Genomic DNA, 25152 nt, shown 5'->3' with positions numbered 1-25152 from the left:
ACTCTCTCCGGCGTTAGCACTAGGCATGCTAATCTTTTCTCAGTTTCTCTAAAAAGACAAGCTGTTTCTTCCCTCAGGAAATTTTCCTTTACTGGTTTTTCTGTCTGGAACATTCTCCTACTATTTCCATGCCAAGATGCCTCTCATCATTCAGCTCCCAAGGTAAATGTCACTTCCTCAGGGGATCTTTTCCTAGCCATCCTAAATTAGCATTCTTCCAGTTATCCGTCATCTCAGCTTTCTGCATTTCCTTTTCCCCATCCATCAACAACTTACACTTCATCTACTCACTTACTTCATTTTTGGGGATTGATTTTCCCCAGTAGAATATAGAGGAACCATGTCTGTCTCATTTACACAGTATCTGGTCAGTAACAGGAACTCAGAAATATTTGCCAGAATATAAATTCAAACCTTTCAATCCTGTCCAAATACTTTCCCTACAATAATCTTTCTTAATTTCAAAAGCCCCCTTAGGTATTACTGTATCTGTGTATGGCTATACATGTCTTTATACCATAAAAGAAATATAATATGGTTATTTTAAGAAAAACTGTGAAGCCAGCTGGCCCAGGTTTCAATGCGGGCTCTGGCACTTTCTGGATCTATGACCTACAGAGCAAGCTACTGAACCTCTGTTCCTCCACTGCCTAATCTGTAAAAAGGGAATATCAGTCACATACATGTCCTGGGGCTATTATAAGGATTGAGTTAATACATGTGAAATGCACAGCACATAGTAAGACCATGTGTTAATAACGGACTGCTATAATTTAATTTTTTAGCACACTTGTAACTAAACTTACAGTAAGGCTATAGTGGGTGCTAAAATATCATCAGGGCACTAAAATATCATAAGAAATATAATGAGATAAATAAAACTGCATTTGTCATAATTTTTCTCTGACCCAACCCCATGCCCAAGCCTTACTTCCTTAGGCCACAAAGGGCTATCTTACACAATTCTGGCCAAAGTCACATCATGGTTTCAGAGAGATCTTTTGTTTTACTGAAATAAGTGCTATCACTTTTTCTTCCTCATTCTCCCTTCTTGAAATGTAGACAAGATGACTAATGTCTCAGTAGGCATCTTGCAATGATGAGAGAAAACTCAAGAAAATTGCAGAGACAGGCCCTGCCATTACTGCATCTCAGAAATAATTTCAGATGTTGCCTATCTCTAAACTTCTCTAGAAATGTGAGGATAAGCTCCTAATTTTAAAAACAAATCTACCCTTTGTTGTTGTTATTGTTACTTGCAGTCTGAAGGACTCCCAAAGGATGTAACTGGAAAGAATACTTCATTAATTCATTTGCAATAGGGTAAGATTAGATGCCTTCTCTAACTCCACTCCTTTAAGGGAATTAGTCAAGTAAGAATAAACAGTCTTGTGTGCCTGAGTGGCTCAATCATTAAGCATCTGCCTTCAGCTCAGGTTATGATCCCAGGGTCCTGGGATCGAGACCCACATCAGGCTCCCTGCTCCATAGTGAGGTTGCTTCTCCCTTTCCCACTCCTCCAGTATACTTGTTTTCTTTCTCTCACTGTGTCTCGCTCTGTCAAATAAATAAATAAAATCTTAAAACAAAAACAAAAACGAATACATAGGCTTACTAAAAGAAGATGTGTCTAATGTAATGATCTTCAATTTAAGGAGCTACCAAATTATGTGCCTAATCCCATGTCTTGGTATGGCCTTGGTCAGTACACTCTAAAGTTAAACTTCATTCCCACTGAAGATATCCCTGTCTAAATATACAGGAATGTATTCACATTGTTCTCAAATCAAATATATTCCAAAAGAAGCAGAAAGAATATGCCAAAATCACAAAAATTTCCCCTTCCTCTTTCTGAAAAAAGGATTGAATTTTCCATTGTCACTCTCTTTGAATGATGCCAATGGCAGCTCAGCATAGTCATCTAGAGAAATCATCTTAGATCCTGACCTCAAGGAAGCCTTTGCATCAAAGCTCTTGCAAGTGAAATTGTTCAGTCTGTGGGACAGACCCTAGGCATAGTCCCCATAATGCAGTTGTTTGCCCTCTTAGTTCCCTCAGGAGGCCATTTAGGTAAAGTAAGAAGACAAATCCCTTGTTTTTATGCTCTGGTTTCTCAGCAATCTTTGGATTCTAACATGCTTAAAACAAGCTCAACTTGGATATCTTGCAAAAAGCACTTGAAAGGCAATGGTGATAAATGGAAGCTATAGTTTCAGAGTAATAGAAGCAAGAACACAGAGCAGGTTTCTCAGGCTCAGTGACTCTGTCTTTCAGTATCATCTGGCATCCTTCATTCTCCTACCATCCCGGTTTTCTGTTCCTCTCTTGGCCTGCCTCACCCCTCTTTGGAGAACAAGGAGAAAGCTAATGAAACTATTCCATCAAAAGGTAAACAGGTCTGCCTGAACCTCTCTGTTGGCAGAAAAAAAATACAGAAAAATGTGTTTGTAGATTAGGTGGAGGCTTAAAACAGCAAACATATCTCAGTTACTCCTCAGGGAATATCTGAAATGGTTCTGAAAGCTGGAAATTTTTCAGCTAACTGAGGTTCCTATCAGCAATTAAATTCTTATGCATGTATATATCACCTCTGAATACAAGCACGGGTCTAGAAAGGGGATAAATTGCAACCTGAAAAGAACAACTTCCAACCATTAAACATTGAACCCCAGGAATTTACAAAGGAGGAGCTTCAAATGGTACAACAAGCTCTTCGGCAAGAAAGAATGACAGAATCTCTTTTTGAGGGTAGAGGGAGGACAGCATGTTTTTCTGTATCTGTAGCTATAAAATAAAGTGAGCTCCATATGCTTGACTTTGAAATTTATGCCATGTTCTGTCTACTGCTTTACCAAGAAAAGGCCACTAAACCACATAATTAGAATACATCATTTATTTGGATATATGTAAACATTCATGAAAAAACGAGAATGTAATATTTCTTAAATTTCCCCTATGTTGGTTGAGGGAAGGGGTAAATAGAAAGTGACTGCTTATAGATATGGAGTTTCTTTCTGGCAAGATAAATATACTCTGGAATTAGTAGTGACAGTATCACAATTTTGGGGGCTGTACTAGAATCACTGAACTGTATACTTTATATTTTTGAACTGTATATTTTATTTTAAAAATTTTTATTGTGTTATGCTGATCATACTGAATTGTATATTTTAAAAGAATAAATTTTGTTATATTAGTTGTTCATCAATAATAAAACTATATGAGAAAATAATTCTAATTACTTTCTAAAATTTTGATAATTAAAAATGCTTTGACACTAACAACACAAAATACTGGTGAGGATAGGGAGAAAGAAGAATCTTCATTCATTGCTGTTGAGAATGCCAAAAACTAGAGTTGCTTTGGAAGACAGTTTGACAATTTCTTATAAAACTACATATACTCTTAACCATATAATACAGCAATCACGCTCCTCAGTATTTACCTAAAGTAGGTGGAAACTTATGTTTACCCAAAAACCTGCACATGGATATTTATGGCGCTTTATCCATAATTGCTAAAATTTGGGAATAAAGATGTCCCTTAGCAGGTGAATGGATAAACATGGTACAGCCAAATAATGGAGTATTATTAAATGCTAAAAAGAAATGAGCTATCAAATCATGAAAAGACACAGAGGAACCTTCAATGTATATTTCTAAGTGAAAGAAAACAATCTGAAAAATCTACATACCATATGATTCCAACAATATGACACTCTAGAAAAGGCAAAATTATGGAGATAGTAGAAAGACCAGTGGTTGCCAAGGTTTGAGGGGGCGCTGGGAGGGATGAAACACATGGAGCACAGAGGGTATTTAGGGCAATGAAAACATTCTGTATGATACTTTAATGATGGATACAGGTAATTACACATTTGTCCAAGCCCACAGAGTGCACAATTCCAACAATGAACTCTACTGTAAACTATGGACTTTCAGTTGATTACAATGGGTCAGTGTAAAGTCATCAATGTAACAAATGTACCACTCTGGAAAAGGATGTTAATAATAGGGGAGACTGTGCATGTGCACTACAGGTGGTATATGGGAAGTCTCTGGATCGTCCCCTCAATTTTGCTTTGAATCTAAAACTGCTCTTAAAAAAAAATCTTAAAAAAGTTTTTTTTGTAATTTCAAATAAGTTTTAGGAATCAAAAAAAAAAATCAAATTTTCAAAAGGGGCCATGGAGAGAGACACTCCTATGAAAGTCTATTGGCTGTTTTAAGCAAAGTATAATGGTCATAGATGGGAAACAGTCTTACCCATTTGACTAATAATCCTCTAAATAGGTGACGGGCTAAAATGTCTGTTTTTAAGGCAAAGGGAATCACCAAGTGTGAACATTTTAAACAAATACACAGTTTATGACTTTGATGTAGATTGATTTTGCTGAAGCTCAATCCCCTAAGTAACTAATCACATTATCCTCAAAGATAAGTTAAAATTATTAGTGGAAAACTAGTTTGGTGACACCTAATCATTGCTTAGAGGCTCATATTTTTTATTCAATTAGGAACTATGGGGGAGTGTCTATAAAACAGAATGCAAGGAAAAAGCAGCTTTCCCTTGCTCTTTAACAGAATTCTACACTTTACCTCTTCAGTGATGTATGTCATTAGAAAAGTCTTGGAGATTTATGTATTTTGTGCTTCTAAAATTACTCTTCTCCAAGAAATCTACATAAATTTCTGGAAGATTGTCTTCTTAGTTCAAAATTAAGCCACACATTCTCTCTCTTGATTAGTAATCAATTATTACCAAATTTCAGGGTATATTTTTGTTCTGTGGTTCCAAAGGGCTGCTGTGGCCAGTACTATTATGCATGACTTTCAAAGCAACTGACCAGATAAGTTCTCAATCTGGTGTCATCTGAAAGTGTGCCTCTTTGGTACTCTTGACAGTTGCTAGAATGCAACCATGTAACCTCTTTCCTTCTACATCTCTAGTGTCTATTTATTGTTGTTATTACCTAGTCATTAAATGGTCAGCCACAAAACATGAAAATGCTATTCTAGGGCATCCTTGTACTATTTTATAATTCTTTTGTCTATTGTCCTTCTCCAGCTCCAAAAATTCAATGACAGAATCACAAACAAGATCAAAGGTATAATCAGGCAGTAGCTCAGCTTCGGGTCCCACACAGTCATTCCCATGTGCATGTTCATTCTCATGTACATGGATTTTAAACAGCTAGCTGTGTGGTCCATCCTATTAAGGTTTTCATCTGGCCTTTTTCCTCACGGGGCAATAGTGTCAGCTCAACTTCAAACTATTTAGTAAAAATCCAACGTAAATATAAACCCAATTTATTAAATTCTGGCAGGAATGAATTGGCCATTTGGATGAATAATTATCCCCGATTCTCCTTTTTCACAATACATTTTCCACACTCAGACTTATTACATGATGGTTTTAGTTCTATAGGGTCCCTTGAGCAATAACAACTTTATGTTCCATTTGTTTTCATTGGCTAACCTTAAGATGGTGGCTCCTATCTTCCATACAAACAGCTTTAAATTGGAAACCCATAACTAGTGTTTCCAATGAAACAGAGGATCCTAGAGTTGGGGAACTGAGAGGAAATTTGAGCAATGCCCAAATAAATCACATTTTACAGATGAGAAAAATGACGCTTAGAGAAATTGAGTAACTCATCTAAGAGCGCACAGAGCATACAATGCTAATTATTGAGAATTATAACTATAAATTTAATCTTCTTATATCTAATTCCATATTTGTTTTCCCTGGTCACCAGTCTCCTAATTCATTTATATTTTATATTCTTTACTCATTCACACACAAAAAAAAAACCACCACCAACAAAAAACCCAACCCAAAAGCTTCATACTTTTACATTAGACAATTCTTTTTTCCCTTAATGGATTTCTTAAAATACACATGATAATCAAATGGATCCTATTTTTATCATATGTTGAAAAGTCTATCAGTAGTCAAAATTTTCACTAAATAACAAAGAGAGCTATCTGTAAAAGTGCCCCACAAGAAAAAGATTTTTTATTACAAAATTCTCTAAAAACCTGATATTCTGCCAGTTAATAAAACTGGCAATTGTAACAGACCATATACACTGGCTATAAAATACATATACCATATATTTAAAAACAACTATGATACATTTCATCTACAATTAATATATTAGCACTGTTAAAAATAAATCACATTTTTAATTTATCCATAGGCTGGTATATCATGATGTATTAGCATTTCTTGAAATAGTGTCAATAATTCACATCTTTTATTTAAAACCATTCAAAGAAGTAGAAGCTGAATTCCATTTGCTCAATTTTCCTTGTGGCATGTAGAGACATTTCCCAAGTATAACAGCCAGGTTAAAATAAAATAATAAATTCTAAATTCACATTTTTATTATTGTTGCTATTGTTAATCATCATCATCGACATCTAGTTAAAGGTAATTTCATTTGGTTCTCTACCTCACCCTCTCCAATTTAGTCTTAACATTGTTCATCATAAGATAAATTCCTTTAGCAAGCCATTAAGAGCCTGCAGTCAGCGCACTTTGCATACTCTAAATATGCCATAAAAACAACTGTGAGAATTAAGGTCCTCAAAGTCCAGTTACAGAATGACAGGGAAAGGCACTGACCAGTAACTTGAATGCCCATGTTAAAATGTGAACTTTGGAAAAACAAGAGCTGTAAGTTCTACAAAAGAGAATCAAATAACTAATTTCATAATGGTTGACACCTCAGGTGGTGGGGGCTCTTGTTGCCATTGCCTCTGAAACTACAACATTCAAGATGAATAGCTTTAGTACTTCAGTACCTAATCCCTGACAGCAGACAGACAACTATAAATCCCTGATCAATAGTTTATACCATGGGAAATAGAGTGATTTCTTTTCTGTCATTTTACAGGAAGCTTTTTCTTTCTAAGAATAACCCAACCAGGAAGTTCTCCCTCTTCTAAGGCTTCTATCCACTCCTTTCCAGTAACATTATCTTCTTTCTTTACCAATAGCTGGGATTAATTATGATAATCAGTAATTCCCTGAATAGACTCTTGTGCACAAAACTGGTGAGCTTGTGTAAAGAAGAGATACAAATGACACAAAGGACTTAGGTCTTCTATTTTATTGTGTTTGCTTTCGTTTATTTAAAAAAGAAGCTGACTCTTCATGGTTTTTCATAAATGGGCAAGAGTTTTCATTTTTGCTTTCATTTTCCTTGCAAAAGCTCCTTCTTTAAAGCAAAAAGTAGCAGATTCTGCTTAACAGAATATCTGTACTTCAGTAGATTATAAAATAAAATTCTACCAGGGTTTCTGTTAGCCTATATAGAACCATTATATGAATTCAATAAAGTCTATCCTCTCTGAAAAAATATGGCTTGCCTAATGGGTCAGAGCTGAATCTCTGCCCCACCTGACCCTTTGGCATTCTTATTCAATAAATAACTTGTACAACTATATTCACTGACCTTGAATTTTACTAAATGACTCAGTTTCCCACTTATGTCCCTTACAGAATTATTCTAGGAAAATGCCACTCTCCAGCCAAAATGCTAAAATCACATCTTACAACAACAGCAGCAAAAGAACAGCGTTCTTAAGTTTTGGATAATGTGGATATATATTAATTCATTAAGGAAAAAAATAATAATTATGGGAAAGATTGTGAATATTAGTAATGGTTAATGAGTAACCCTTTGAGAAATATGATTTTTCACAAAAAGATTTTATTGGTGTTATTATCTGTGACAGAAAAAAAAAAAGCACTATGTTTTTCTCAAAAGAAAGCATAAAAAAAGCATTATAATAGAAAAAAAAAAATTGTAGTGTTAAACCTCCAGGACAATGGTAAGTGAAAACTTCCCAAGCCTCTCCTATACCTCTGCACTTCCAAACATAATAAGCAGGGATACATATGCTCTGTTGTACTTCAAAGTATATTTGGATGTACTTAACAGACATGTATTAAAGGACCACTGCAGAGCAAACTCTTAGAAAATGTTTACTGAATGAACAGTATAGACTTTGCAAAGGAATGGAAGCTAGGACCATTTCCAAATCTGAGGAATAGCCACATGATAATCAACGAATTCAAAAAGCATATAATCAACCGGTTCAAAAATGATACCTGCCCCTCTCTTTTCTTTCCTCAAACATTTCCTTCTCTCTAATCTACCAAAATAGTTATTAAAAGCATTAAAAATCTTTCATTTTAAGATGTTTTACTCATTCATTCAATGAACATTTATTAATTTAACAAATTAAGTTTTGAAGAAACTTGGAAAAACATGACTCTAGTAGTTGTAGCAGCAAGAAGATTCAGGATCCAGGACTATTCTTCAAGTGGCCAAATACCATGGAATTTTTACAGTGTGATTAGACTAGTACTTTCTATTATATTTCATTGAGTTGATAATTCTTTCTTCTTGAAACATTAGTCCAGTGGCTGATAATTTTATGTTGTGAAAAATTTCTCAGAGAACTTGATAAAATGCATGTACCTGGGCCCTACTCAAAAATTTTCAATTCAGGTTTGGGGAAAGACCTGAGTATATGTATTTTTACAAACTCTACTCCCATGCTTATCCTCAGGAATTCTGGTGTCACTCATTTGTAAGTTACCTATTTGTGAGAAACACAAATCTGTCTTCTAGCAAGGCCATTCTATCCTGATTCTCATTAAACGCTTCCAACCAGTACTTCTTTGCCTATTTTCTGAATCCTCTTTAACCACAGATCCTTAAATATTAGTATCTCTCTCAAAGTTCTTCATACTCTATGTATCTATATAGATCCCTCCCCTTCAAAAAAAACTTTTCCAATGTCAGAGTTTAGTGTTAACCTATATATTAATATCTTCCCAGTCCTTAACTCCATTCCTGACTACTCTCTCAGACTCTCTCTCAGACTCACCCAAGGGCCTACTGGTCATCTCTACCTAGATATTGCAATGAGATTTCAGGACAATGGTATCCTCAACCACACATCCTACAGATTAAAGGCTAAATGGCTCTCGCCACACTTTCCCAAAGCTTGGAGTCTTCCCTCCCCTCCTGACTTAAGATCCACCTTAGGTGGCCTTTCCCTAAGCAAAGAACTTCTCAAACCCATTCTGCATTCCTCTTAACCTGGGCTAATGGAATTCTGAGCATACTTTTATCAATGCACTTACTGGTAATTCTATGAAAGACATAAAAGTAATTTGTATGTGAATGCTTTCGAATTCACATGAAGATAAAGACCATTAAACTAGAATATTTTTTCTATTCAGCTTCAACCTTCTTACCAATCAGCCAAAATGTTGGCTTGGCAGCAGAAAAAAGAATACAAGGCTTTTGCAAAGTATCCAAGAATTTAATCTGAGAGTGATTTAGAGGTGAAAGTGAAATAGGAAACGTGTAAAAGGAACAAAAATGTATTGCTGACTACAATATGATAATGATGATGATGATGAATAACTTAACCAATGTTTATTGAGTACCTACTAGTACTAGGTATGAGGCTCAAGGTGCCAAATACCATAAGAGTGGCTGGGTGGCTCAGTCAGTTAAGCATCTGCCTTTGGCTCAGGTTATGATCCCAGGGTCCTGGGATTAACCCCCAGGCTGGGCTCCATGCTCAGCAGGGAATCTGCTTCTCCCTCTCTCTTTGCCCTTCCCTCTGCTCATGCTTTCTCTTATTCTCTCTTATAAATAGAACCATAAACCACAAAACCTAACACTCATTGAGATTTCTAGTAAGGACAAATAAAACCCAAACAAATACTGTATATATTCATGTATGCAGATGTGCAATTAAAAATTCATAAAGTGAGGGACACCTGGTTGACCCAGTCGGTTAAGTGTTTGCCTTTGCCTCTGATCATGATCCCAGGGTCCTGGGATCAAGTCCCACATCGGGCTCCTTACTCAGTAGGGAGCCTGTTTCTCCCTCTGCCTGCTGTTTCCCTTACTCGTGCTTTCTCTCTCTTTCTCTGACAGATAAATAAATAAAATCTTAAAAAAAAAAAAATCATAAAGTGAGCTTCCATTTCCAACCATGAGAGACCAAGAGGGTTCAGAATTACCTTCCTACTGTAAACAACTAGGAAAGTGGGCAAAGAAAGGAAGCAATTGTTTTTAAACTTTAAAAACAGGCTATGCAGGACTGTGATGCCAGGAGAAAGTAAACAAATGCAATGAGACTCCCAGTGGATATGCCTATCTACTTGGAGGCAATTTCACAGAGAAGGAGATCCTGAAGATAACCCAGCAGCTGTCTCACAGAGGTAAAAGAGCAGATATCAAAACTCAGAAAGGCTGAGTCAGCTAGAATGTGCTTGTCAGAGTACCAGAATGGCTGGATCTATGAAGTGAAATTGCTTCAGGAACTGGCATAGGGGTCCCCTTGACTATTTGGTTAAACACCTACCAGGGCTACAGAAGTTGAACCTTCACAATGGTAGGTACAAATTAACTCCTGGGAAAAGAACCAGCAAGTTTTAATACAAAAAAATTTCCAGACTTCAAACAAGGTTAGCAATGTCTGCATGTACAGTGGTGTATATATTAGAAATATATCAGGTGGACTTTTGCTTTCACCCATGACAAAGTATAATACTTAACATTAGCCAGAGTAAAGAAAAAGAGTACACAGGACATACAGTAGAACCCTTAGAAGTCTCATGTCTTACTAGTAGGATTAAAACTACTCTAGTTGGGGCACCTGGGTGGCTCAGTGGGTTAAGCCGCTGCCTTCAGCTCAGGTCATGATCTCAGGGTCCTGGGATCGAGTCCCGCATCAGGCTCTCTGCTCGGCAGGGAGCCTGCTTCCTCCTCTTTCTCTCTGCCTGCCTCTCTGCCTCCTTGTGATCTCTCTCTGTCAGATAAATAAATAAAATCTTTAAAAAAAAAATACTACTCTAGTGAGAGGTAGACTAGACACTAGAATGCACTGGCTTTCCCTCAAATCCACAAACAATGGTTTGCCAAAATAAATCTGTGCAATCTTTAAAGAAATACAATAAAATTTAATAAACCACGTCTAAAATTTGCAAGTTCAATTGGCCAAACAAAATTAATAGATATGAAAAAGGAAGAAAAAAGTGACTCATAACCAAAATAAAACTGGCCATAATAAAGACACAGGGACAATGAAATTGGCAGGAAAAAAGGTCAAAAGAGCTATAATGAAAATACTCAAAATACTTAAGGACTTAAGATATGAACATAATGCACAAAGAAACGGAAGATACAAACAATGAAATTTCTATAAGTAAAAATACAACATGTGAAATAAAACATTCATAGAATGAATTAACAGTAGATTTGATACTGGAAAAAAATATCAGTGAACTTGAAGAGGCATCAATAGAAACAGCATAAACAGAGGTGCACAGCTAAAAAGGAGTGAGAAACAATAAACCACAGCCTCTATGACCAACAGGAAGATGTCAGGTGGTCCACAGCCTCTATGACCAACAGGAAGATGTCAGGTGGTCTAATAAGTTTATTGCTTCCAACCAAGATGAAGTAGCAGGAACCAGATTTACCTCTGGCCTGAAATGAACAACATACACATACATCCACACACCCACCCACACTATTAAAAGATTCTCAAGATTATTAAGTGATGGGAGACTAAAAACAGTGATCACAAGCACAGAAAACAAAGAGTCCTGTAATAGCCCCAGGTTAGAGAGAGCTATCAGGCTATGGTTCCCATAACAGGAAACCCAGCTGAGGCTGCTGGTCTCTCAGAGTTTAAGAAATGCAGCTGAAGTCAAGGAATCTATGGAGCTCACAGAGTAGGGTACTGAAGAGTACCTGGTACTCTCCAGAGGATTCCACTCACGTCTTCAGTTTTCATATATGGAAACTACCACAGGCTAGAAGTCACCAGAGAATAGGATCCCCAGTAATCACAGAGGGTAAGGAATAGTTTGTATTCTCAGCAGACAGAGTGAAAAAGCTCATGGTTTACAGGACCTTGGATAGAGTACTCAGAAGCATTTTATCTCTACCATAGGGATAACTCTCCCATAGAGTAAATGCTACTCTCATCACACCCAACAAATTTTAAAAGCAAGACACCATAGTTTTCAAGTGCCAGAAAAAAAAAAATCAAAAATATTTACAAAAATATAAAAATATCTGGTCCCAACAAGATAAAATTCACAACATTAATTACAATTAAAAAAAATTATCAAGCTAGCAAAGGAGGAGAAGGCTGTGGCCAAGAGGAGAAAACTCAATCAATACAAACAGATGTAGAAATGACACAGGTGATAGAATTAATAGACAAGCACATTAAATAAGTTACTATAATTTTATCCTGCATGTTCAAGAAGCTAGGGGAAAATGATGTGTTGAGTGAACAGAGGGAAGATTTTGAAAAGACGCAAACAGAATGTCCAAATTTGATGAAAACTCTCTAAAGTCCCTGATTTTAAAAGCTCAATAAACTCAAAGCATAAGAAACACACAGAAAACTATGGTGGCACATCATAATCAAATTGTTTAAATCAGTGATAAAGAAAAAAATTCTTAAAATCAGAGTAAAATACAAAAACAGCATGTAAAGAGGAACGAATAAAAGAATACCAGATTTTATGTCAAAAACAATGTAACCTAAAAAAAGCAGAGCAACATCTTTTAAATACTTGAAGGAAAAACTATCAACCTACAATTGTATACTCAGTGAAGCCATCTTTCAAAAATTAAAGAGAAATCAAGTTTTCTCAGGCATAATAAAAATCATAGATTCATGAGCAGCAGAACTTTCTTTCAAGAAATGTTAAAGGAAATCCTTCAAATGGAAGGAAAATATCTAGCAAAACTTTGATCTGTACAAAGAAAAGAGGAACATAAGAAATGGTAGTTACACAGGTAAATATAAAAGACTTTACCTTATTAGTTAAGTCTCCTTAAAGGCTAATAGATTGTTTAAAACAGAAATAATGTTATTTCATATTAATAATATTAAAATTAATCCATAATATATGTTATCAAGTAATACTTAATTGAAGGTAGACATAAGAAACAAAGATTAAAATATGTAGCTTAGGGACGCCTGGGTGGCTCAGTTGGTTGGGCAGCTGCCTTCAGCTCAGGTCATGATCCCAGCATCCTGGGATCGAGTCCCACATCGGGCTCCTTGCTTCGCGGGGAGCCTGCTTCTCCCTCTGCCTCTGCCTGCCATTCTGTCCGCCTGTGCTCGCTCTCTCTCCCTCTCTCTCTGACAAATAAATAAATAAAATCTTAAAAAAAAAATATGTAGCTTAAAGCAAACACTAAAACAACACAAAAGATCTATTAAATAAAAAATACCCAATATATCCAAAAGCAGCCCCCAAAATGAAGAAAAAAGGATAAGAAAGACAATTATACATAATATAAAAATAGTAAATTTACACCCAACCATATTACATTAAAGTGAACATAGTTCAAACTTCCAATTAAAAGACAAAGATTGTCAGATTTGGTTAAAATCAAGACATTTAAAAGCACTGTTGACAAGAAACACACCTCAAATATAAAGACACAGTTTAAAAGTAAAAGGATTTTAAAAATGTCATGCTAAAAAAATAAAATGAAAACTAGATGGCTGTATTAGTAACAGAGAAAGTTGATTACAGAGCAAAAAATATTACTAGAGATTAATAAAAATCATTTTATAATAGCAAAAAGGTCAATCAAGAAGAAATAACAAGCTTAAACTTTTACATACCAAATAACAGAGCATCAAAACATATAAAGCAAAAACTGATGGCCAGCAGAGAGATAGACAAAAATTACAATTACAGTAAGAGATTTCAAAAACCCTCTTTCAACAATGTGTAGAACAAGTACAGAGTAAATCAGTAAGTATATAAAACACAACTTACTTAACTGAAAATTACAGAACACTCTATCACCAATAGCAGAATACATATTCTTTTCAAGAGTACATTTACCCATATAGATTATATTTGGTCCATATAACCAGTATCAATAAATCAAAAATAATTCAAGTCATAGAAACATATTCTTTGACTACAAATGAATTAAATTAGAAATCTATAGCAAGAATACATGTAGAAAATCCTCACAAAACTAAAGAACACATTTCTAAATAACCAATGGGTCAAAAAAGAAAACAAGATGAAATTATAAACTATGAGAGTAGTAAAAATACAACGTTAGGACAAAAGTTGTGGGATACAGCTAAAGTTATTTATAAGTTATTTATAAGGAGGAAAATTTATAGCATGAAACAGTCATATTAGAAAAGAAGAAAGCTATCCAACCAATGACTTCAGTTTTCATTTTAAGAAAATCAGAAAAAGAATAAATTAAACCCAAAGTCAGGAGTGCCTGGGTGGCTTAGGCTTAAGTGTCTGTCTTTGGCTCAGGTCATGATCCAGTGGTCCTGGGATCCAGCCCAGCATCTGGCTGCCCCCACAGCAGGAAGCCTGCTTTTCCTTCTCCCACTCCTCCTACTTGTGTTCCCACTCTTGCTGTATCTCTCTCTGTCAAATAAATAAATAAAATCTTAAAAAAAAAAAAAGTAAGCAGAAAACAGGAAATAACAAAATATGAAAAATAATAGTATAGGGCGCCTGGGTGGCTCAGTGGGTTAAGCCGCTGCCTTCGGCTCAGGTCATGATCTCAGGATCCTGGGATCGAGTCCCGCATCGGGCTCTCTGCTCAGCAGGGAGCCTGCTTCCTCCTCTCTCTCTCTGCCTGCCTCTCTGCCTACTTGTAATCTCTCTCTGTCAAATAAATAAATAAATCTTTAAAAAAAAAAAAAAGAAAAAAAAAGAAAAATAATAGTATAAATCAATGAAACCAAATGCTTGTTGTATTAAAGATCAATAAAATTAACAGACCTCCATCCAGATATAATAGGGGAAAAGGGAAGAAGACACAAACTAGCAACACATACAAGATGAAAAAGGTGACATCATTACAAACTTTACAGATATTAAAAGAATATGGAAATATTATAAACAACTTTAGGCCAGTAAGTTCAACAACTCAGTTATTAAAAAAAAAAAAAAAGATTTCTTATAAGACACAAACTGCCAAAGCTCACTCAAAAAGACACAGACAATCTGAATAGTCCTATATGTGTTAAGCAAATTGAACTTGTAGTAAAACATCTTCCCACAAGGACAACTCCAGGTTTAGATGGCTTTACCACAGAATTCCACCAAACTCTGAAAGAAGTAATTACCAACTCTACACAAATTCTTTCAGAAAATTAAATAGGAGGAAACATTTACAAACTCATTCCATAAGACCAGCATTACCCAAATACCAAAACAAGACAAATACTACAAGAAATGAAAACCACAAACCAAAGCCCTCCATGTGCATAAATGTAAATATTCTTACAAAATTTACCATGTCAAATCCAAGAATATATAAAAAGGATAATACATCATGACCAATTGGGATTCATCCTGGGAGAGCAAGGATGATTTAACATTTGAAAATGGTTAGTTCGTTTAATTCATCAAACTTAATTATCTTTTAATTATTAACAGAGTAAACATTGAAACCACGATTATAGAAAGAGATACGGGAAAACCATTTGACAAAATCCAGTACCCATTCCTATAAAGAAAAAAGAAAGAAAGAAAAAACAAACAACAAACAAAAACTTTGCAAATTAGGAATAGAATTACCTCAGCTTGTAAAGGGTATCTAGGAAAAACTAATATACCATATTTAATGGTAAAAGACGAAATGTTTCCCGCCTAAGATCAAGAACAAAGCTGGACGACTGCTCTCACCACTTTTAATCAAGATTGTGCTGGAGATTCTAACCAGCACAATCAAACAAGAAAAAAAGAGAAAAGATATCCAGATTCGAAGGAAAAAACTAAAAGTATTTGTAATGCAGATATCATGATAGTCTAGGTAGGAAATCCTTCAGAATATAGAAAAAAGGTCCTAAAATTAATAGATTAGTTCAGCAAAGTAACAAGATAAAGATCAATATATAGTATTTTATACAATATATAACATATAATATAAAAAAAAAACCCTGCATTTCCACATACTAACAACGAGTAATTAGAATCAACATTTAAAAACAATATCATTTCCAAAGCATTAAAAATGTAAACTACTTAGGATGATAAATCTGACCAAAAGATGGGAAAGATCTATACACTGAGCTGAGAGAGATTAAAGAAGACTTAAATAAATGGAGAAATGTAAGCTGTACATGGATTGGAAGATTCAGTACTTTAAGATATTTATTCTCCCCAAATTGATCTATTGATTCAATACAATCCCAAAGTCCAAACAGGCTTTTTTTTGTAGAAACTGGCATGATTTCTACAGTTGATATGAAAATACAAAAAACACAGACTAACCAAACGACTATGGAAAAAAAAAACGAAAATCAAAACACATATATTACCTAAATTCAAGACTTATATAAAGCTACAAGAGAAAGCCATATAATATTATGATCAAACACACTAAGATCCAAAGGAAGAGAAGAGAGCCCCAAACTATTCACACAAATATTGCCAACAGGTTTTCAGCAAAGGTGCAAAGGCACTTCAGTGAAGGAAAGAAGAATCTTTTTAATAAGCAGTGCTGAAACAAATGAAGACCCATTTTTAAAAAGAAGGAATAAAAAGAATTTCCATCCATTATCTCAGACTATATATAAAAATCAAATCAAAATGGGTCGTATAGCGCACCTGGGTGGCTCAGTCAGTTGGGCATCTGCCTTCGGCTCGAGATTGAGTCCTGCGCCGGGCTCCCTGCTCAGTTGAGAGCCTGGTTGTCCCTCTCCCTCTGTAGGCTGCTCTGCCTACTTGTGCTTTCTATCTCTTTCAAATAAATAAATAAAATCTTAATAAAAAAAATAATTCAAAATGGGTCATACACCTAAATGTCAAACCCAAAACCTTTCCAAACTTCTTAAAGAAAACATATAAAGGGTGCCTGGGTGGCTCAGCCCATTAAGTGTCTGCCTTTGGCTCAGGTCAGGATCCGAGGGTTCTGGGAGGAGTCCTGAATTGGGCTCCCTGCTCAGTGGGGAGTCTGCTTCTCCCTCTCTGCCTCTTCCCCTGCTTGTGTTCTCTCTCTCTCTCTCTCTGTCAGAAAAACAAAATATTTTTTAAAAAAAATTTAAAAATATGGGAAAACTTTTGTGACCTTGAGTTTATGTAATAATTTCAAAAGCAAGACACAAACAACATGGTCTGTAAAATAAAACCTATATAACCCGGACTTAAAATCTGCTCTTCAAAGGCACCGGTAAAAGGATGAAAAGATAAGCTATATTTTATAAGAAAATATTTGCAAATCACAGACCTGATTAGATACTTGTACCCAGCATATTCAAGAATTTTCCAAATTTAGTAATAATAAAACAACTGAATTTTTACAATGAGCTAATGATTTGAACATTTTGCCAAAGAAAACTGTACACATTGTTGAGAGAAAAATGAGATGTTGTATAAACCAAGAAGTAATACTTTCTCTAAGATACCATCCCTGATCTTATAAGATGAAAATTCTCTACCAACGTATATACTGCATTGACTTGAAGCTATGACTCACCTAGTTTCTAAAATGAAATTAGAAATTATGTTAGATTTATTGTGACATCCTCCAGCATAGGTCCTCACATGATGTCTGCTTTACCCAAGTACATATTAAATATATAAAGATGGATGAATAGTAGGTATATAGGGAAATTCCTTTTTAATTGAAAGTTGTATTAAAGAAACATGCTTCAGAAAATTATTTTAGGGGTGCCTGGGTGGCTCAGAGGGTTAAGCCACTGCCTTCGGCTCAGGTCATGATCTCAGGGTCCTGGGATAGAGCCCCCGCATTGGGATCTTTGTTTGGGAGGGAGCCTGCTTCCCCCCCTCTCTGCCTGCCTCTCTGCCTACTTGTGAACTCTCTCTGTCAAGTAAATAAATAAAATCTTAAAAAAAAAAAAAAGAAAGAAAATTATTTTATAGGTGTAATCATTTTATAATTTCTTTTATGTGCTCTAGAAAATTCTGAATTTTATTAAACAAAATAAATAATTCTTCTTCCTTCCAAGTTTAATGCTTTTCCTTTAACTTCAGGTTTCATTTAAAAAAAAAACAAAAAACTTGTTTTTATAAACCATTATCTGAAGTTAATCACTGTTCTCTAATTTCCTCTCTCTCACAGACCTCCAAATTGTAGAAATCAGTTCCAGGCAGTGCCAGCTCTCAAAAGATAACAGAGCTATGCTATTATGGAAGAGAAAAGGAAACAGAAGACTGGGGAAAGGGAGAGGGGGAGAAATATCATGTAAAATTTCATGGAAACCCAGAGTTCTTAAGCTGTATGTATTGTTCCAGAGACAACTGCCAGGATGATTCTGGCCTCAGACAACACTCTGAAGCCTTGGCTCTGAGAGCATCCGGAGGACAGAGATCTAGGACTTGACAGCCATCTTTTCTTTTCCAATCTCAAAGTGACAGAGAACAAATGCCAAGAAGCATCAGAGTGATCAAGGTTTTTTCCATTTCTAAAGTCTTGCTTCAGGTGGGGCATAGCAATGCCAAAAGGGGAGGGGGAGGAGCTGTCCTCCCAAAACAGGACAGATTCTGAAGTGGATATATCTTACACAGAAACTTAACCTTGTATAACACCTGAACCCTAACAGACAAACAGGCAGAGACCCATTAAGCCCCGAAAATCTATTTACTTTCAATAAATATTTACTGGACATAGGCATATAAATTTGGCCCCTCTGCTGAGCTCTGAAGGCTGCCTGGATAAACCTTATTTTATTGCCATTATCAGTTTCCAGAGCTCTCTGCCAGCAGCCACCCTGACTAATGTCTGTTTCTTATTTCCCATTTGCTATTTGTTAAATTTAAACTTTTACATTAAATTCGAATGAAAAGTAAAATCACAGATTTCATGTGTGGCGAAAAGGAAAAAGAAATACAAATAGGAAGATTCAGAATGACATGGGACTTTCCTCCTTTCATTCACCAAAGGTCTGATGGGACTATATTAGACAGGTTAACCTGCCAATCTCATTCTTTATAAGACCAATAGGATATTACAATTAGATATTTTTGAAAAGCAACAATAAAGCTGAACTTAACAGAATTTAGAAAGAAAAAAAGAGAGAAAAACAGATTAACTTTAAAAAGAAAATGTAGTGAAGGAGCACCTGGGTGGCTCAGTAGGTTAAGCCTCTGCCTTCAGCTCAGGTCGTGATCTCAGGGTCCTGGGATGGAGCCCACATGGGGCTCCTGGCTCAGCGGGGAGTCTGTTTCTCCCTCTCTCCCTGCTCACGCAGTCTTTCTCTCTCACACACACTCACTCTCAAATAAATAAACAAAATCTTAAAAAAAAAAAAAAAGAAAAGTGTAGGGAAATGGTTACCACTGAATTTCTTAGCCAGCATGACTCCTTATCTTTTCTGAAGAAAATGATTAACATGTAAAAAAAAAAGTTGTTTTCAAATGAGCAGTTATTGACTTAGAGGAGAAACATCTTTGAAGGCAGCAGGGCAAGAAGCTTTTAGGAGAAAAAAGATTGATCTATAAGGAAGGGGCCAGTGGGGACTGAGCAAGGCAGCTAAGGGGCAGGAAGGCACAGGTTCAAGCATAGCAGAAATCCTGTTTTTCTCAGTCAGGAATTCAGAGAGGGAGGAAGATTTTTAATGGAGAAAGGTAAGCCCATGTGGTCTCTGTATTCTCTGAAAAAATGAATATACATATGTGGGTATTTTTACCTATACAGAGCTATCTGGGTGTGCACATGTGTGTACTGTGCTACCATTTATCAAGCACTTCTTTTTGGGGAGTGCATGCCAGCAGAACTTGCTGGCTATGTATTCCTAGGGTCTGTTACTCTTGTACCTGGACCGTTCTAAGAGTTATTAAATAAATGGGATACTGCCCTTGCATGCTGCTATACATTTTGTTAAGCACTTCTATCCATCCATTTACCAGGCTGTCTCCAAACACAGAAAATGCCTATAGGCCTTAGGTATGATAGCCTGGCTTTGCCACCTGCTATAATTTGAATTTAGACTCTTAGGTTACAAGTGAAATATAAGGGTATAACTGTCTCTTGGCTATGTGTTGGTTTTTTTAAAAATTAATTTAATTTTATTATTTTTCAGTGTTCCAAAATTCATTGTTTATGCACCATACCCAGTACTCCATGTGATACATGCCCTCCATAATACCCACCACCAAGCTCATCCAACCCCACACCACCCTCCAAAACCCTCAGTTTGTTTCTCAGAGTGCACAGTCTCTCACGGTTTGTCCCCCCCTCTAATTTCCCCCAACTCACTTCCCTTCTCCGTCTCTCAATGTCCTCCATGTTATTCCTTATGCTCCATAAGAGTGAAACCATATGATAATTGATTCTCTCTGCTCGACTTATTTTACTCAGCATAATGTCTTTCAGTTCCGTTCATTCTGATGCAAAAGTTGGTTATTCTTCCTTTCTGATGGAGGCATACTACTACTCCATTGTATATAGGGACTATATCTTCTTTATCCATTCATCTGTTGAAGGGCATCTTTGTTCTTTCCACAGTTTGGTGACTTTGGCTATTGCTGCTATAAACACTGGGGTACAGATGGCCCTTCTTTTCACTACATCTGTATCTTTGGGGTAAATACCAATAGTGCAATCGCAGGGTCATAAGGTAGCTCTATTTTTAATTAAGGAATCTCCACACTGTTTTCCAAAGTGGCTGCACCAACTTGCCTTCCCACCAACAGTATAAGAGGGTTCCCCTTTCTGCACATCCTCTCCAACACTTGTTGTTTCCTGTTTTGTTAATTTTGGCCATTCTAACTGGTATAAGGTGGTATCTCAGTGTGGTTTTGATTTGAATCTCCCCGATGGCTAGTGATGATGAACATTTTTTCATGTGTCTGTTAGCCATTTGTAGGTCTTCTGTGGAGATAATCACATGCAAACAACGGCTATATGTTTTAAGACTTTCCTTAGGGTGTCCCAGGTGGTGGTCTGGATCCCAAAAGTGCTTAGGGAGCCCCAACCGATAAATATCTGGTCACCCCAAATATCTCCTCTCACCTTGAGGGTTGGGCTACAGCAGCTATCCCAAGAAGGTGGGACGTGACCAAGAACAGGGTCAGTGAACTACATGCAACAATCCAGTCTCCAGCTGCCTTTAAAAAAAAAAAAAAACCAGCTTTACTGACATATAGCCACTCCCACTTGCTTGACTATAATCTATGGTCACTTGTAGCTTCAGTGGCAGAGCTGAATATTTACTAAAGAGATCTCAGGGATCACAAAGCTGAGAACATTTACATCTGGCCTTTTAAAGAAAATCTGCTGATTCCTGAGCCAGAACAAATGAATGTGTTCGGGGCACGTGTTGGCCGCCTACGACATGGTAAGAAAAAATCCTCTGTCTTCCCCAGATCAAGAGACCAGACCATTTCCTAAGGAGCCGGGGCTGTTAGAATAACACACTCCACATTTTCCCACTGGAAGCACAGGCTGTGTCCTCCTGGAGCTCTGAGAAACTCTAAGACCTGACTCTCCTTGCTGGACCTTGGGAAGAATGGGAAGCTCAGTTAAATTTCCTGCTGGTTTTTTTTTTTTTTTTCATACTCTGAGTCTGAATCCTTGTACTCAGGTCCATTCATCTAGGGAGAAGAGTGCTCTGAACTCCACTCTTTGATTCAGATAGTCTTTAATAAAATAACTATGCAGGAAAATATACTAATGGCAGTCTGTGAAAATAAGATTTCAATGCTTCAGTTGATTTCTTCAGAAGACCTGTTTAAAAACTGTTTGACCCACTTCTGTGCATTTATGAAAAAGTGTAATTGAAAAGTTAAAATGGTCATGTGATTTTTAAATGTCTTTTTACATATAGAGAGAGGTTCAAATTCTACTGAATGAACAAAAAACAAGATTTGAAATAACGGTCTAATAAATTAGACCCATTAGTAAATCTAAGGAATGTATAAGAAAAACTGAAAACCAGAGTGAAGTTTTGATATCACAACTTAAGGAAAATAATGTATTCCTCAATGAAATTACTGAAGTATAGCTATGTCTTGTAAGGGACCCAATAGCAGCACAATATCATCAGCCAATGGAGGGTCAAGCTCCTCCTGGCAGGACTGGTTAATTCCAAGACCCCTCTGCAGTTCACAGGACTGTTACCCCCATGTTCTTATTACATGCCAAAGGTCAATGAACCCATTTTCAAAAATGACAATTTCTCGGGGCGCCTGGGTTGCACAGTGGGTTAAGCCGCTGCCTTCGGCTCAAGTCATGATCTCAGGGTCCTGGGATCGAGTCCCGCATCGGGCTCTCTGCTCAGCAGGGAGCCTGCTTCCCTCTCTCTCTGCCTGCCTCTCCATCTACTTGTGATTTCTCTCTGTCAAATAAATAAATAAAATCTTAAAAAAAAAAAAGGCAATTTCTCTAAAGTGTCTGAAGTCAGGCAAAAACATTAAGCAAAAGCCACTGGGATTTACTTACCACATTATGAAGGAAAAAAATAGATTTGAACAAAACCTGCCACTCTATTATGAAACTGAGTTTGTGGGGAAAAGAAGAGGGGCTGGGAGAGGAATACTCATTGTGTGAAGTGAGATAGGCTGGGAAAACCAAGAATAAACTTGGCAACTATTTTAAGAACAATTAGTTTTCCATATATCTATTTTGTAACATCTCAAGTTTAGGATTGCACACTGTACACGTTCTCTTAAAGAGAAATATTGTTTGACTTTAAGTGGAAAAATAGCTTAACGGTGTTTGTTACCTAATATTTTTGTTTTTCTTTCCTAACTGAAAATGAATAAAGAATTAATACAACTAATTTCATGATTATGTAGAATTCACAAAATATAACCTCTCTCTCCCCTTAATAACCATTGTACGAATGACCTCATAGAGGCTTTAGCAAGTAATCCAGAACACTCTCACAACAATGAATGAACAATGGGTGTAAAATTTTCCATTTATGTTGTGAATTATATTTTCTGATGTCCTTCTTAATTACCCTTACCCTTCATGAATCTAGATGAGTCTCGATCAAATCCTCAGCATATTAGAATGAAATATACATCCTTTACCGAGGAAAGCAAACAGAGGATAACCTACCACATTTTAAATGTCACTGCCAAGAAACACATGCTGTGTTTTACAATTCACAGTATGGCTTCCCTTGGAAATGAAGTGGGGGAAGGAAGGAGAGTAGAGAAAGTCATTTAAACAGTTTCCAGAAAACTGACTGCAATTCTTTATTCTCTTCCACTCAGCAAATAATCTCCAAAAGCCTACATTTCACTTTTCTTCCACATTGTTTCTACCTCCAAATTTGCTCATTTCCTTTGGGCATGGGAATACAGAAAGAAGAAGGAAAAATAAGCATGAAATGAAACAGGTATATATATGAGTAGCACCCATGGTCTGAACACTTGAAATTCAAAGAACCACTAAAGAAGCAACTTCCCTTATTCATCATTGCTTTGAGCATTAAAAAACCTCACCTACTCTCACATGCCATGGTCTTCTCTGTATTAAAATTGTGTCCCATAACAAGTATGGACCATGTACTTTATGGTATTTTAGGGTTTCACATTTATCACTTTTTATAAGTATTTTAACTATGAAAAAAGGGAAACCCCAGATGTTAAGTGACTTGTCCAAGGTGACTTAAAATTGAATGGTCTTTCTGGAAAACATGTAGAAAGCTTTTGTACCCAAAATGATCAATATTAATGACACAAAAATCACCCAGAACAACTGAGGCATTCTTTTGAAGATCCTCATTATGTTCTGCTTAATGCTTAAAATACAAGTTTGAACCAGGTAATTATAAGCATCAGCCTGGAAGCAGCTTTTAAGGAACAGATTTTGTGCATAAGTAGATGGAAACTGGCTAGGTAAGAGCCATTTCTAAGGAGAACTACAACACTATGTGTCTAATGAATTAACCTAACAACCTATAGTTGAGAAAGGAAGGCAGGGATTGCAGCAATTTATGTACGAACAGTGGAAAAAGTCTATGATTTGATTAAGGAAGGAGGACCACATAATTTTACAGAGATCATGATTACCACACCATTAGGTTATTTCCCCTCCACCTCTTGTTTAGCCAGCACTGTAAAGACTAAAGAACACTAAAGATGAAGGAGAGCAATCTGACACTGTGAACCTATGCTTCTCTCTTGAACTGTGTCACTCCATAGGGAGTGTTCTGGAATGCTGTGGGAGAGCTTTTTGATAACTGCAATGACTGGGACTCTTGCTGGTATTTAATCAGCAGCGCCAAGAATGCTAGGAGTCCTACAATGAAGGAGATAGTCCTATACCAAGAAAGAATGGTCCCGTGTCACACATGACTTTCAAATACCCTGCTGGATATTAACCACAGCTGAAAGACCTGTTTATAGTTGTTGAAACCTAGAGTCTGATTCAGTGGAAGTCTTTTTTATATACTGAATTTTCCAGCAACACAATTATAGTGTCAGTTGATGAAAAACTGCACTTTATTTGAATATTCAGTATTCTAGAAATTCATGTCGTGTGCAGCAATCCAGCTCAGGTAGACTGGTCTCCACATGCAGTATCCCTATCCATAGTACTTCTTTGTATCAGAGTAACCATTTGACTCCTTCCTTGTGTCATCTCCTTTAGTTGCTTCTCAATGTTGATATATCAAAATACTATATAAAATGCAGTTCCATTTTTCTCTTTATATTACAGTTGGGCTATTATATTGATTTTTAAATTATATGCTTTGGTATGTTATCTACAAATATCACCTAGGGATGGTCAAGGGACAATGTGTCTGATAGAGTTGACAACAAGGGCTATCGACAATTTTTTCTTTTCTGGAACATCTCTCACTCTTGGCTTCTGTAACAACGCTAACTCCTTGTTTCCTCGAACAATCATCTATTTCCCTGGCTCTTCTTGTGTCTGGCTCTTCAATGCAGCAATGTTCCCCTGAGTTTCACCCCTCTACACCCCTCTATTCTTACTGATTTATCTCTTCCTCTTCTATGACTTTGACCAACATTTACTTGCCAAACTTCTCACAAATCGAGAATGTAAGTTTTCCACCCCTTTTGCTGAATTTCACACCACATTTTCAGTTGCCCACTGTGTACTACTTGGATTATCTACCAGTGCAGTCCCTCAAATGCAACTAGCTC

At 36.4% G+C, this 25152-nt stretch overlaps 1 protein-coding gene across 6 annotated transcripts in view; it reads right to left on the bottom strand.

Moving 5' to 3' along the window:
* Positions 1–25152, bottom strand: part of ARHGAP28 (Rho GTPase activating protein 28) — a 239700-nt gene that overhangs the window by 108169 nt on the left and 106379 nt on the right. For 2 of the 6 annotated variants that reach the window (XM_059138753.1, XM_059138752.1), the window contains exon 2: positions 21041–21135. The exons of 3 other annotated variants lie outside the window; for them this stretch is intronic. The gene's annotated coding sequence lies outside the window, so the exon portion shown is untranslated. Of the gene's footprint in view, positions 1–19148; positions 19275–21040; positions 21136–25152 lie in introns of those variants that run through there. One more of the 6 variants, XM_059138756.1, reaches the window with a different exon arrangement.

This window comes from Mustela lutreola, chromosome 11 (assembly GCF_030435805.1).
Source record: "Mustela lutreola isolate mMusLut2 chromosome 11, mMusLut2.pri, whole genome shotgun sequence".
NCBI lineage: Eukaryota > Metazoa > Chordata > Mammalia > Carnivora > Mustelidae > Mustela > Mustela lutreola.
The sequence above is the reverse complement of the archived record's forward strand: the minus strand, read 5'-3'. Positions and strand labels throughout refer to the sequence as shown.